The 16108-nt window shown below is 43.1% G+C and overlaps 1 protein-coding gene across 5 annotated transcripts in view; it reads left to right on the top strand.

The window, feature by feature from the left end:
• PLCB4 (phospholipase C beta 4) overlaps nt 1-16108 on the top strand; it is a 382360-nt gene that overhangs the window by 279635 nt on the left and 86617 nt on the right. The window lies entirely within an intron of this gene.

The following is a 16108-nucleotide window of genomic DNA, read 5'->3' on the forward strand; positions in this document are numbered from 1 at the left end:
TAATCCCCCAATAGCAAAAGAAGGGAGTTGTACCAAGTGTCTGTTGATGTTACTTTCTCCTGTAAGACTTAAGGAATCTTTTTGCAAAAAAAAGTTCTGAATGCCCAGGAGAGCACATGGGACTTGCTTTGACAAGACACTTGATGAAAGTCCCAGGTTAGCCTAATGGGAGTCCCATCACCATCCCTCAGGCCAGTTGCCCATCTACTGGGATAGGAGGCTCTCTGGTTGGAGAAAGGAGGGAGATATTTCCATCAAAGAAGCAGGACATTGTACCCAGGAGCAGGAGGGCCTGCTGGTCACATTATGGTGATGTCTATGGTGCACAGTCCACCAGAAGAGAGAAGGCTGTGCCGATGGGAGTTAGGACACATGCAGAGATTTGAAAGCAGAGGAATGTTGACCTCACAGTGTTGGGTCCAGTGAGAAGACTAGTGTAAACATTGAGAAATTGGCAAATTAGGCTAAAATTGTGGCCTGCTTTGAGTGCCAAGTCACAATGCTTGTGGAATCTGCCCTAAAGATTCTAGAGAGGTAACAGAGGTCTGACCTGCAGTGTGGGAGGGATGCACCACAATCTTTACATTCTGAGAAGATTGACATCCTATAAAATAAAAGCCTAATATGCTAAGTGTCCGGTTGTCTGGTGAATGGTCGACTGTTCAACCAATCAAAGCATAATATGCTAATGATATGCTCAGGCCACTCAACTGCTCACTATGACATGCACTGACCACCAGGAGACAGACGTTCCAACCGGTAGGAACTTGCTGCTGGAGTCCAGCGGATCAGGACTGAGCGAGATGGGCCAGACACTTCCTGGAGCCCTCCAGTGGTCCCTCCCCAGCCAGCTGACCCCGATAGGGACTGGGCGAGACAGGGCCGGGCACACCCTGGAGCCCTCCTGTGGTCCCTCCCCTGCCCAATCATGCACCGGTGGGGTCCCTTAGCCTGGTCTGCACCCTTTCACAATTCTGGACCCCTCAGGAGATGTCATAGAGCCTGTTTCAGCCCGATCCCTCAGGCCACTCACCTTGGGAGGGCGCCAGACCCAGGACTCATGGCTGGTGAGTGCTGCTATGGCAGCGCGAGCCTCTTCCAATCGGGACTGATTGGGCGAGAGCCCACAGCAGGCACAGTGGGGCTGGGATGAGTGGGAGCGGCAGGTAGGAGCTGCAGGCGCCGTTGGACTGCAGGTTTCGGCCCGATCCCCACAGGCCACCCTGAGGAGCCCCACCCATGCATGAATTCGTGCACCGGGCCTCTAGTATAGTTAATAACACGTGGGTGGGAGCACTGCTTCTCAAAGTGTAGTCTGGATCAGCAGCTTCATCATCACCAGGGACTTGCTAGAAGTGCAGGGTCTCAGGCCCTACCCACACCTGTTGAATCTGAATCTGCACTTGAACAAGATCCGTAGGTTCTTGTTTTGCACATTAAAGTTTGAGAGGTTCTGAGACAAAATACAAGAAAATTAGTTAGTTGTCCTTGGCTTCATCTAGTTACCCAAGGAGGAATCAAGAGAGGTTGTTTCTGGGTGAGGTTAGAGACGAAGTAAAGGTAGAAACCAGATTTTAAATTTCATTACCTAGGATTATGATGATACAGTTAGAAGAACTTGAGGACCTGGCTACTTTGGGACAAGAGGGGAAGGGACAATGAATTTGTTTAAATATTTCCTATGAGGAATGTGTATGTCATGGGGCCTCCTGGGAATCATACAGAGCAAAGGCGATCACTGGCTACCGGGGGGCCCTCAGTGCTTGTCTGTGGGGCCTGCCCTGGTCTGCACATCCCTGGTCTGTACGACCCTGTGTTCTGCATCTCTTAGCATTCTGAAAGCAGCTATCTGTTTTCCTTTGGAACCCTCTACTAAAGTATTTGAATATGGATTTCAACTGCAATTTTTCTTAGCACTGGACTTACCTAAAAGTAAAGCACCTTGTCAAAATGCATGTTCAGGAAACTGGAGCTGTTGTTTTCAGGGAGTTTTGTCATCAACACCAGTGAGGGTTCCTTGGAATAGTGAGAGGATCAAAACGAGAAAGAAGCCTGGAGCTATGCCTTAGCGCCCTGGCCTGCAGCAGCACTGAGCATCCTGGCAAAGTCACTGTCAGCTTTTGCACGGACCATGCATTTTTACTCTTTATTGATGTGTTCCAAATGCACATTGAGTATTGCTCACAGGGGAGCATGTCCGTCCTCTACATTCCAGAAAGTACAGAGGAGGAAAAAGAAGAACATAAACCCCTTCTAGAGAGCATTGCCCCTCCTTCTGTGTGTTTTTTAACTGAAGTGAAAAACATTTTTGAAGTGTTTTTTAACTGAAGTAAAATGCACAATCATAAAATGAACCGTGTTAAAATGAACAGTTCAGTGCCATCTGGTAAATCACACTGTTGCAGAACCACCACCTCTACCTAGTTCTAAAAACATGCTGTTCCTCGTCTAAAGGAAGCCCTGTGCCCGTTTAGCAATGTGTCTATTAAGCTTCCCCCAAACTCCAACCACCTTAATGTGTCTTTTTTAATGCACATACCATTTTCTTTTATGCACAGTTAGGCTCATGCTGTTTATAGAGTTTAATATACCGTATTTTATAATTGAAAAAATTCCTTCGTGTGCATTTCCTTGGTCTTTAATTTTTTTTTTTCTTGGGCTCAGTGTAATTATAAATCCCCACAACCTTTGAGGTTGATTTTCTGGTGTTACCAGCTCATGCTTCTTGGGAAAACTTCCAGCCTCCTGGGCACTTCTGTTCACGATGCTGTGGTCTTCACCAAGGACATGTTTCCATTGCTGGGCCTCTCTTACCCTCTCACTGTTGTGTTTCATGAATTTGACAGGTTTCCTATGCAGACACTAGGTTCTGGGCTCAGCCCAGAGCAGCTCATTTGCCCTAATTGCAAGTGTTATCAAATGACTCCACCAAGGGAATGCAAAACAAATTACTCTAATTGCACCAGAAACATAATATGAAGTTTGGGTTTCACCTTTTGGTCCCTGGGAGAGGAAAATGTCACTAGCTTTAAATTGCTTCTCCATGTACCACAAAGTGCCAGTTTTTACTGCTAGCAAAAACTGCCATCGAGAACATGATATGCGTAACGTAGGCCTGCACCTGTTTTTATGCTTTCTAATCTTGGGGTTATAATTTTAAAAGGGGGGCACCTCACCTGCGATGACACTCTGTTGCCTCCAAGCACTATGATCTGGAGCAAATAATTTAATAATCTTACAATCAAGGGCTGGAAAACTGCAGCCCATGGGCCAGACCAGCCCTCAGCTGATTCTGTATGACCAGTGAACTAGGAATGGCTTTTATATTTGAAAGGGTTGTGAAAACAAAATAAGACATAAAAACTGACCAACATAGAACCACATGTGGCCTCCAGAGCCTGAAATGTTTATTACCTGGTCCTTTATAGAAAAGGTTTATTGCCCTGCCTGTGTGGCTCAGTTGGTTGTGCGTCGACCCCAAAATCAGGAGGTCAAGGTTCGATTCCCTTGTCAGAGCACATGCTAAGGTTTCGGACTTGATCTCCAGTAGGGGATGTGCAGGAGGCAGCTGATCAATAATTCTCCCTCATCATTGATGTTTCTATCTCTCTCTCCTCCTTTCCTCCCTCTGAAATCAATAAAAACATTAAAAAAATTTTTTTAAAGAAAAGGTTTGCTGATCCCTAATAATCATAATAACAAGAGCAGCAGCAATGAAGTTTTTTGTTTTTTTTTAGTTTATATTGAATAGCAGACCCTGCTCAAAACACTTGGCATGTATTCTCATTTAAGTCTCACAACAATTTTATGGGATGGGTATGATTATCCTCATTTTACAGAGGAAGAAATTGGCCTAGAGAGGTTGAGTAACTTGTCCAAGGTCACACAGCCAGTAAGTGGCAGAGTTGGTGTTTTGAACCTGGGCCTTGGATCTACTCCAGATCCTGAATTCTACCACCACCCTATGCTGCCACTCTCAGGTTGGGGGGCAGCCATTTCCACCTATAACATTGTGCAACCTGACTATACTTTTTAAGATAAATATTTAATACTAGAGGCCCGGTGCATGAAATTCTTGCATAGGTAGGGTCCTTAGGCCTGGCCGGTGATCAGGGCCAATCTGTGGGGCAAGCAGCAGGATGATCGAAGGCCCCCACCCGCTGGCACCCGTCTTGGCCTGGTGCCACCCGCTCTCCTGCCCCACTCCCCACTGCCGCCACCTGTCAGGGCCTGTGGGCTGGGGGCAGCACCTATATTCAGCGTCTGCCCCCTGGTGGTCAGTGTACATCATAGCAACAAGTCATTCTGCCATTCAGTTGATTTGCATATTAGGGTTTTATATAGATAAATTGTTATCTGTGGGAGATGTAAGACTTGGGAAGAACAGCACTTTCTAAATTGATGGGTAGCATAATGGATTCCTCAAAAAAAGTCCACATTTAAAGGGGTTCCCTGGTCACATAAGGATCAGAAAGCTTATAGGTTTCTCTATGGTAGGTAGCACTCTGAGAAATGTCACTATTCCATATCAACTTCAGCAGAGGGTGGGGGAGGCTAGTCAGCTATTCCACAAACTTTATTCATTTTTATTTTGATCTATTGAAGGGACACAAATGAAAATCTTTTAGAATGACTATTTTACAGGAAAAAGTCAGCAAATGACATCATGGAGGCATTCTTCAGCCCAGTATTTTTCCAGATGGATCAAAATGGAATCTAGGCATTCATTTATCATCTTCCCCATAAACATTATTTTTATTGTCTCTGTTTTCCTGCTGCCATATTTCTTCCTTCCCTCGCCCTTCCCTTTTTGGGGGCGCACAGGAAAGTGGGGGGACTTTTCCATAAATGGTGGAAAGTTAGATAATGAAACAAATCCAGTGGCTTAGATTCTTTTTTAGCAACTCATATTAAGTCCTATTCAGCTTATAGGATTACATATAGATTGATGTGCCTGAGCTAATAAACAGGTTGATGCTACCTGGGCAGGAGTTGGCCCCTTGATTGATTGTATCTGTCTCAGCGCCTCAGCAGGTAGCATTTGTCTGCATGTGGAAATGCTGTTCATTTCTGCATGACTTAATTTGCCAGCATTGTCAGGAGGATTGGGACCTCAGAGATTATAAGCACAGGCATCAGCCAAAGAAACAACTTCATGAATATTTTTCAACTCAGTGGTTGTTCATTCATGTTTTACCCACCAAGATTTTGCAAATTTGACAGTTGAGACAAAAAATGCATCCTCACAAAACTGGTGGTTTCTGACTGGCATAGGGTGATGCTCTTGATTTTCTCAAGATCTTAAATTTCTTCAGTTATTTTAGAGTTTTTCAATGGATGCCAAATAAGTGTTACGTAAAGTAAACAAAACGCCTCATTTTCTTTTTGAATGATTTCTGGGATTTGTAGAAATGGAGCTGCTCTGTGAACTCTGAGGCACTAAAGAACATCACATATTGTTATTTAAAGTCAGTAGGCACTAGTGAACATAGGCATGAATGTATTCTGAATGTCCTTTGTGTGTATGATTCCTTCGGCTGGGTCTGCAATATAAACTGACAGCAGACAAGAGAAAAAGCATAAAAATTTATTATTTTTTATTAATTTAACTCATTTTTGTTTACATGCATGGGGGCATTACAGAAAGAACTGACTACCCAAAGGAGCAGTGACATTTGAGTTTATGTAGCATCTTAATAGGGGAAAGAGGAGCAAAAGGCCACTTATGGGAGAGCAAATGATTTTTAGGGAAGATTAATGGACCCTTAGGAGAAGAGATAGATATGAGAGACGAGATAGTAGATATGAGAGAAGAGATAGTAGATATGATAGTTTTGTGTCATTTTCTATTTGGGTGTGGTGCCAACTTTTTATCTTCCAGTAGAGAAGATTAAAGTTGGTCCGGGGGTGGTGGTGGGGAATGGAATTTTAAGATAATTGAGTTTGTGTGTTTTTTAAAATTGATTTTAGAGAGAGGAAGGGAAAGAGAGAGAGAGAAACATCCATTTTTTGTTCCACTTACTAGTATTGATGTATTCATTGGCTGATTCTTGCATGTGCCCTGACCAGGGATTGAACCTGAACCTTGGCATATAGGACGATGCTCTAACCAACTGAGTTAAGCTACCCAGCCAAGGGCCAGATAATTGAGTTCTTAGGGAGGCTCTGTTTTTTATGCAGTTAAGGGATTTCAGGAATTCAGATGCCTTGAGCTGAAAATAATTCTGTGTCCAAGAGTCATATTTTTGGGTGGCACATCCTTCAACAGTATGCTGATCAGAGTAGATATCTGGAAGGAGATGTAGTTATTTGGGACAAGATTCTGTAGGTCCAATGGAACACAGTTACAGAATATCTTGCCAAATGTGCCTTGGGCAGTGCAAAAATTATCTCTTAGAAATAGTAATGAACAGAAACAGATCTGGTATGGGAACTGGACATTCCATTTCTGAGTGATGACAGGCACAGTGTCCTCTCCTTTCTTCTAACTATTTAGAAATCCTTTTTGACATAACTACCCAGTGTTGTCAAGATAACCAGCCAGGCTGGCAGACTGTTTTGACTGTCTGTGAGTGACTAAACTAATTTTGACTAGGAAAGTATAAATATTATCCAGCCCCATCCAAATCTATCTTTGAAACACAGCCTCACATACTCATATATGGCAGCTTATTTCCTGTCCAAGTACTCATTTGCCATGCTCTGAAGGTAATTTAAGAATCAGATGATGCTTACTACATTCCTTCTTTAACCTTCTTCAGCTTTACTCTGTGGACAGAGAACAGTAGGTGAAAAATGTGTATTTTCTGGAAGACACTCAGGCTATGTCAAGAGAAAATAAAAGTCCCAGTTGCTCTCTTTCAGATTTTAAAATTTTATGAAAATTATTATTGACTTCCCAAGGGCTTTTAAGATTACTATGGGCTTGTCTCTGTATTGATATTCTTTTTTTTTCCTATTTTTTTCTTTTTCTTTTTTTTGCCAAATCCCTATCGTTGTTGACCACGAGCTTGGGTAGCTTGCTGTGGGTCATTCATTATCATACACTCCTTAATTAAATGTTTCATCCTGGGTCTCACAATTGGATTTGTCTAGGGTTGCATGCTTAGCTCCTTTATTATGTGTGAAATTCTTCATCATGGTATCTCTCACTTTCCTCTTCTGGAGTAGCAGTTATGGGGACTTCCAGGTTTCTTTGCCTGATTTGTTCTCACTGTGAACGCTGTCATTGGCTGCCTGTTTGCCTTCCGTCCCAGGGCTATGAGGGGGTTGCCACACTGACATGATACCTTGTGAGACTGACATTCTACCTGCACTTCTCTCTCTCCTGCGTAGAGCCACGAAAAGGTAGTTGAAATGAAAGAGAAAAGTTGTTTTTATATTTTCTTCCTAACATGATGCAAAAACTGGTCTGTTGCTAGATCTGCTCCCATTTAATTTTAGAATGGATTTAGCATCCTAGATGAAAGGACAAAATGGTACTGTGTGTTGTCAAGTCCTGGCTAAATCTCCACTCTCCTGCTTTGACGTCTGGGGTTTTAGAATCCTTGGGCCCTGCCTCAGACCTGGGCCAAAAGCCATGGGACTGAGACACTAGGATGGCACTCAGCCTCCAGGTACTCCTGCTGTGGTGTGAGCTCCAGCCTTGTGCTCAGGCCTCATCACTGCACATTGTTGGCGCAAGTGACTAGTGTTCTTAATGGGTCCTCTAGTTCTTGTTTTGAGACTTCCGTCTTATCCTGAGACCTGTCTTGTTCTGAGACCTCTGTCTTATTTCTGTACCAAATTATTGAGTGAGTGTTCTCCCAGGAAGCCCAGTCCTGGCCTGGCCTGATTTTGCGCTTACCTTTCCTGAAACAGGGGGAGCTGTTACCTCTAACAGGCTTCTGCAGGGCCATCTCCTGCTGCCTGGTGAGATCCTGCAACATCACCAGCTCCTGGGTTTTCTGTGGCTCCAGAAACTTCCTTTGAGCCAGCCTCCCAATGGCTGCCAGCATTGCTTTTATAATGCGTAGAACTTTCTCTAAAATAGGTTAACACAACAATGATGTGCGCGCGTGCGCGCGCGTGTGTGTGTGTGTGTGTGTGTGTGTGTGTGTGTGTGTGTGTGTGAATTTTAATCCAAACGGGGAATGAAAATCTAAAATTTAATGTGTCTCAATTGGTATTACTCACCCTAAGGGTGGTTAGTGAGTATATGAAAAGTTTGACTCAAAAGCTCATGGCCCATTCATTATATATAAATTATACCTCAATAAAATTGATTAAAAACAAAACCAGACAAGTCTTTTCTCCAGTGGCTACCTCTATACCCTCTTCAATTATCTTTATCTCCGATTAGCGACAGATGCTCGAGTACCAGCATAACTCAGTGAATGCTGCAGGAGAGTCAACTGGAGGGCCTGTTCAATTGCAGGCTGCTGAGCCATCCCCAGAATGTCCAATCCTGTAGGTTTGGGGTGGGGCCTGGGAATTGGTATTTCTAATACACTCCTGTGTGATGCTCATGCTGCTGATCCAGGAACCACTTGAGAATAGCTGGCATAGTGAAGAGCAGAACTGCTGTTTCATTGGTGGACTTCTGAGTAGTACTGAAGATACGCAGTGTCTAGAGATAACACACAAGCCCTGCTACCCTTGCGTGAACAAGGCACAAAAGACAAGCCCACATGCCTGCATGGCATCTCTTGAAAGCTTGTAAAAAATACAGAATCTCTGGCCCGGCCAATGTGGCCCAGTGGTTGAGTGTCGACCTATGAAGCAGGAGGTCATGGTTCGATTCCAGATCAATCAGGGCACATGCCCGAATTGTCGGCTCAATCCCCAATGTGGGGCATGCAGGAGGCCGATCAATGATTTTCTCTCATCATTGATGTTTCTATCTCTTTCTTCCTCTCCCTCCTTCTCTGAAATAAATAAAAATGTATTTTAAAAAAGACAGACTCTCCAATGCAGACACTAGACCTATTGCATGTGAATCAGCACTTTAATATAATCCCCAAGTGATCCAAATGCACATTAGAGTTTCAAAAATACTGGGGTAAACTAAATTTAGTGTATGTGGTCTACTTCAGAGGTCCACAGTCATAGATTCATGTTAGAATTATCTGCAGTGTCTAAAAAGTAGATTGATGGTCCAACCACTCTCATATTTTAATGTGAATTTCCAGGGGTGGAGTCAGGCTTCTGAAATGTCTTCTAAACTCCACAGGGGATTCTGATGTACAGCAGGCTCTGGGAACTACTAATCTTGTCTCTGAGTGCTGTCCACGGTTTCCTTTTCACACTGCACCAGCTGGAAGTGTCTTCCCTTTGGCCTCCCTTCAAAATTAAATATTAACAACTTAATATCAACTAATACCTTATCCTAACTGAACTGAAATGATTTCATTCACTTTGCTTATATAGGCTCATAAGAGAAAACATCTTGGGTTCTCCCTATAGTGTCTTTTTTTTAAAAAAATTTTTTTCATTGATTTTTAGAGAGAGAGGAAGGGAGAGGGATAGATAGAAACATTGATGAGAGAGAAACATCATCAGTTGTCTGCCTCTTTCACTCCCTTCACTGGTGATTGATCCTGAAACCTGGGCATGTGCCCTGACTGGGAATTGAACCAGTGACCTCTTGGTTCATGGGTAGACTCTCAACCACTGAGCCATACCAGCTGGGCATCCTACAGTGTCTTTACTCTAAAATCCGAGCCACTGCCTATATTCAGTGGCAAATGCTCACAGTTTAGTGCAAAAGCTTAATGCCTTCCTAAAACTAGCTGTCTATATAAATGAAAAAGGCCTACTATGCTAAGTGTCCAACCGATTGGTCAACCGTTCGACTAGTCACTATGAATGCACACTGACCACAAGGGGGCAGACACTACAACTGGTAGGTTAGCTTGCTGCTGGGGTCCGGCCAATCCAGACTGGGTGAGATGGGCCAGACATGCCCTGGAGCCCTCCTGAGGGTCCCTCATTGGCCAGCCAGCCAACTTCCTGTGGTCCCGGCTGTCCGGCCCCAATTGGCCCCGATGGAGACTGGGTGAGACAGGCCAGACATGCCCTGGAACCAACCTCCCACAGTCCCTCCCTGACCTCTAAAATATTTCTTCTAATTAATTTCCTTTCAATGTACATGAATTCATGCACCGGGCCTCTAGTTTACTATAAAGATGTAGTTATTCCACTAAATATTATTCACCTGGAGATTTGTGAAATGTTGCAAATCTTGTCTTATTGCAGTGTTTAGACACTGGATATCTTACTTGAAAGTTTCATAGTTTGTCCCAAGTTCAAGGAAATAGGTCTTATTTCCCTTTTTGAAGGCCTTCAGTCTTACCAGAACTCAGTTCAAATGGATCGAAGGCTATATTTCAAATTCTATAAATCCCTGGTTTATGCTGTTTGAGCAGATGAAAACTATTTAATTGTTAGAGCAATTAGGCATCCTAAGCATAGCCAATTGAGATATGTCCTGACTTTTTCTTACCCACACTTACTTAAACAGAAACCAAATAATAATAATAATAACCTTGCAAGGATCAAGGTTTATGGGTTCTAGGTGCCAAAAAGTTCCTATGTTCTAAATATTGCAGATGGCGCCCTGACCGGTTTGGCTCAGTGGATAGAGCGTCAGCCTGCGGACATCAAGGTCCCAGGTTCGATTCCAGTCAAGGGCATGTACCTTGGTTGCGGGCACATCCCATTGGGGGGTGTGCAGGAGGCAGCTGATCGATGTTTCTCTCTCATCGATGTTTCTAGCTCTCTATCCCTCTCCCTTCCTCTCTGTAAAAAATCAATAAAATATATTTTAAAAAAATATTGCAGATGGCCCCATCCATTCATAATTTTCACATTCAAGCAGTTCAACTTCAGTCCCCTAAATGTGCAGGTCAGGCATTCCATTCTAGTGAATGCAGATTTGTTCAGCATAGGAGGGAGGGACATGACAAAAGCGAAGAGCGAATCAGGAACTGTGGGTCCTTACTAGAATTGCATATTCCAACTGAAGGCACTGTAGGAAACCTTCACCTTCCTGAGAAACCAGACTTGGATCTTCCTAGGTGGGCAATGAAAGGAGATGCTTCAAATTGGAGGGACTCCATCTTCTAGACCTGGGCTCCTCAAATGGAGTGTGCACACGAATCACCAGCGATCTTATTAAATGCACATTCTGATCCAGTGAGTCTGGGATGAGACCTGAGATTCTGCATTTCTAACCAGCTACTAGGTCATGTGGATGTTATTGGTCTAGGAGCCACCTCTTTGAGTGACATGGATTTAGAACAGAGATTCTTTTTTTTTTAAATTTATTATTGTTGAAAGTATTACATTTGTCTCCTTTTTCCCCATTGACCTCTCCCTGGCTGCTCCCATCCCCCAGTACATGCCCTTGCCACCCTCTACTGTCTGTGTCCATTGGTTATGCTTATATGCATGCATGCATACAAGTCCTTTGGTTGATCTCTTCTCGCACCCCCGTCCCCCCACCGCCCCACCTTCCCTCTGAGGTTGATGGTCTGTTTGATGCTTCTATGTCTATTTCTCTGGATCTATTTTTGTTCATCAGTTTATGTTGTTCATTATATTCCACAAATAAATGAGATCATGTGATATTTATCTTTCTCCAACTAGCTTATTTCACTTAGCATAATGCTCTCCAGGTCCATCCATGCTGTTGCAAATGGTAAGAACAGAGCTTCTTTTAGCGAATTCGCAAACGAATCACTTGCAAAGCTCATTTAAACACAGATTTCTGTTCCAGGCCCTAACACAGATTTAATAGGTGGAGCCTGATAATTGGCATTTTAATAATTCCCAGGTGATTCTGATGCTGCATGTCCCCTAAGTGGCAAGTCTCTAGTTAAACTTTTGAGCACTTAGTTAAGAGGCCGCCATTGAAAACAAAGGGCCAGACACTAAAAGGTTAGGGAGGGTGCTACTGAGTTTATCCCTTTGGAGAAAATGACTTAGCAAACTTGGAGAGCGTCACGGGGTCTGTGTCATTTTTGCTTTGACAATATGCTTTTTTAGCTAAAGACTAAAAAGAATGCTTCTGGAACAAAATCTAGAGATAAGATTGAGTTGAAGTGGTACTGACTTGTATAATAATGATAATAATAGTTATTTTAAAAGGACAAATCTCTGTGTGTAGAACAAGACTAAACGGACAAAATGTCAGTGGCTATCTCTTAATATCAGTACAGCAGGACCTTGAATAACAGGACATTTTGTTCAATGTCCTCATGTTATAATGTTGATGAGATGCCGTGGGGACTTTAACTCTTATTTGTATCAATTAGCCTGTGGTAAAACTGGTTTTGTTAGGTGTCCTTTCACTTAAAGTTGCAGAACCAATCCACCGAGTTCAGTGAGGACTTGCTAATGGGATTTGGGGTGATGTTTACTTTTTGCTTTATGCTTTTTTTTTTTTGCTTTGCATTTTTCTGTAAGGGGACATAGTGTTGCTTTTATAACCCTTAAAAAAAAAAAAACCTAATGTTTTTAAGAGGGAAAAAATTAAGATCTATACACTGTGTAAGTTCTTATATTTTTCAGGTTAGCTTTTTTTTAATCTCTCATTATATACATTTATTTTAATGGGAAGGGGATTCTTTTTGTCTATGACAGTCCTACTGTTCTGAGGGCAAAGGACATAGGTAAGTCTGTGGCCCAGCCATTTGCCTGGAAAATGATGAAAATAAGTTTAAGGAGTGCAAGGGGAGAGGTCAAAGGTTCCCAGGGGCAAATGCGAGACAGTTCCTGTTCCTCACTCTTTTACACCCAAGTGGCCCAGCACAAGCCCTCGGGAGTCCTTTGAAGGGCCTTTTTTCCTTCTCCTTAGAATGGCTGACATAGGCTTTAAGTTAATTTAAACAAAATTGGAAAATATTACAGTGAGATAACAGTAACAATTACAAGTGCAGAAACTGCCGACGCGGGCACCAGAACTGAATGGTTCTGGTGGGCTGGGCCCCAGTATCCAGGCTGCCTGTGCCCACGCAGGATGGAGGACCAGGGAGAAGCCACCCAGTGTCATATGAATCATATTATGAGTGTGTCACCACGGAGCCAGTGCATCTAAGTCACTTTATTTTTTTTCTTCTCTTAATCTGGGAGCTTTCAAAGAAGTGGATATGCATCTAGTTTACTCCTGGCACAACTTGCCAACTGAACTCCCAGGCTCTACTGACACCTGCTGGCATTTCATCTATTTTATGTTAAACACAAAACAAAGCAAAAAGTTAAATGCTTACCATATTTCCTATGGCCATTTGGCCTGGCTATGCTAAGTGTACATTACCTGAAAGATAATAGAGAGAAAAAAAGGTCTGACAGGGAGAAAGGTGTGAACAGACATTGAGTGAAAATATCCCCAGTGTGAAGGGCAGCCTACAGCATTCTGATTGCCTCTGGGCCCCGAGCTAGCAGGTCCATCACCTCGGGCCAGGCCCTTAACCTCACTTTCATCTTCATAAAGGTAAAGAAGCAGCAACCATCTTCCCAGGGCACATTAGGGCTTGTGAGGATTCCTGGCATTTCCTACTAACTGAAGCATGGGTGCTGTCACTGGAGATATGACCTCTAAAGGTCACTCTCGGGGACCTTTCCACCACAATAGACAAGATTCTTACCCAGCCAGTGTGGCTCAGGGGTTGAGCATCGACCTATGAACAAGGAGGTCACGGTTTGGTTCTGAGTCAGGGCACATGCCCAGGTTGCAGGTTCGATCCTCAGCAGGGGGCGTGCACGAGGCAGCCAATCAATGATTCTTGCTCATCATTGATGTTTCTGTTCCACTCTTCTTCTCCCTTCCTCTCTGAAATCAATTATAAAAAATTTAAAAAAATTCTTCACCAGCACCGTATTTTCAGAAGATGGGTGGAAGTTATTGAAGCCTCCTTAAAGCCTCGCATTTCTGCAATCTATTTCTAGAAACAACTAAATTAGAACAATCAGGAAAAAAAATAAAAAAACAGTGAACAGTCTCAGACATTATCCACTTTTCTGTCCTAGGAAACCATGGACTTTGTTTTGTGTTTTGGAACACATACCAAGCCTCCAGGTTAAGAAAATGCTCCCCAGTTAATGCCAAACGAATTATTTGTGCTTTTTCTGTCTCCTCTTGGGAAACTCTGTATGAGCCTGTGGTCTGTTGGGCCAATAACAGGATATTTGATAGTCCCCGGGGAGTTGTAGTCACATATTTAGCCTGACAGAGGAAGGGAAGTCTGATGATGAAAATAATTGAGGCATTTCTTTAATGCTCCTATTTCATTTCTTCCTCCTGCCTCAGAATCCTGACTTCACTTACCATGCTTTCTGAGGCTTTCAGTGCTATTCACAGTCCTCAGAAAATGGCCTTTTCTACGTGTGAAAGGAAATTTACCTCTTAGAGCTCTTAAGTCCTCCCTCAGAAAGTCGTTAGGTATGATTGGAGCACAAAGAGAAAAGCAAAAACTCAGATTCACATCCTTTGGAATAGCTACTCTTAAAAAAATAAAAACAGAACAACAATACAAATGTCAGTGGGGAGGTGGAGAAATTGAAACCTTTGTGCATTTGTGGTGGGGATTGTTAGATGGTACGGTTACCATTGAAAATAGTATGGTGATCCCTCAAAAAATAAAAAATAGAATTACCACATAACCCAGCAAGTCCATTTCTGACTATATATCCAAAAGAATTGAAAACAAGAACTTAAAGAGATATGTGCACACCTATGTTCACATTCACAGCAGTATTATTTGCAATGGCCAACAGATGGAAACAACCCAAGTGCCCGAAAAATGAGGGAATAAACCAAATGTGGTATATACATACCATGCAATGATACTCAGCCTTTAAAAGGAAGGGTGCTTCATGGATGAACCACGGGGACATTATGCTAAGTGACGTAAGCCAATCACAAACAGACAGATACTATATGCTTCCACCTATAGGAGGTAAATCCATAGAGACAGTAGAATGGTGGTTACCGGACTAGGGGGAGAAGAAAATGTGGAGTTGTTGTTTATTGGCTGCAGAGGACAGAGTTTCAGATTTTCAAGATGAAAAGAGTTCTGGAGATAGAAGGTGGAGAGGGTTGCACCACAATGTATATCACGAATGCCACTGAATTATTCACTTAAAAATGGTCGAAATGATAACTTTTATGTATATTTTACCACAATTAAAATTAAAACCACACACACACTTACAGAACTCAGTCATGGCCTCTGGCCCTCACAGTGACTAAATCATTTGACGTGTCAAAACGTGCAGTAGATCCTTCTGTGGTGATCGGAATGTCCTGCATTTGCACTGTCCAATATGGTAGGCACTAGCCCAGTGTTGGCTTTTGAGCACTTGAAATGGGACAAGTGCAGTGGAGGCCCTGAATTTTATTTTTATTCAGTTCAGATTTATACAGGCATGTGTGGCTAGTGGCTACCATACTGGAGGGAGCAGGAAGAATGTACATCCATAGTACTATCTATTCCAATCTATTCCCCTGCCCAGCACAAAGCTTCAGCAGGCAGACTAGAAAGGTAAGCTACCGGCTTGTGTGGGAGCCCAGTTCTCTTTTCACCTCCAGTGTTGATTTGGTATGAAGCACTTTGCCGAGAGTGGGACTCTTGTTAGCATCTTGGTTTGGCATTCATTGGCACAGTTAATGGGCCCCAGGACAGAGTTGGCCTTAACATACAGGCTAGCCTTTTCTATTAAAATGTCCTTTAAAGACCCACATTCCTTCACTGCCTGCCGTGCACAATCTTCCTTCATTTTTCCCTTTAGATCCATGGGGTGATAGCTGTGAACTAAGGCTGAGGTCCAAGCCCTTAGACAGAAGTTATGTGAGCACATCGCTGCCTCCTGTGGGTACCCAGGCACTTAGTACATAGTTGACTTTTTAAGGCTTTGCTAAAAAATACAGACAGTAAGATATGAAAAATATTTTAAAAGAAAATATTTTTATCAATTGCAGAGAGGAAGAGAGAGGGAGAGAGAGGTAGAAACATCAGTGACAAGAGAGAATCATTGATTGGCTGCCTCCTGCACACTTCCCACTGGGGATCTAGCCCGCAACCCGGGCAAGTGTTCTGACCAGGAATCGAACTGTGACCTCCTGGTC

Source organism: Myotis myotis, unplaced genomic scaffold (assembly GCF_014108235.1).
Source record: "Myotis myotis isolate mMyoMyo1 unplaced genomic scaffold, mMyoMyo1.p scaffold_m19_p_9, whole genome shotgun sequence".
NCBI classification, from domain to species: domain Eukaryota; kingdom Metazoa; phylum Chordata; class Mammalia; order Chiroptera; family Vespertilionidae; genus Myotis; species Myotis myotis.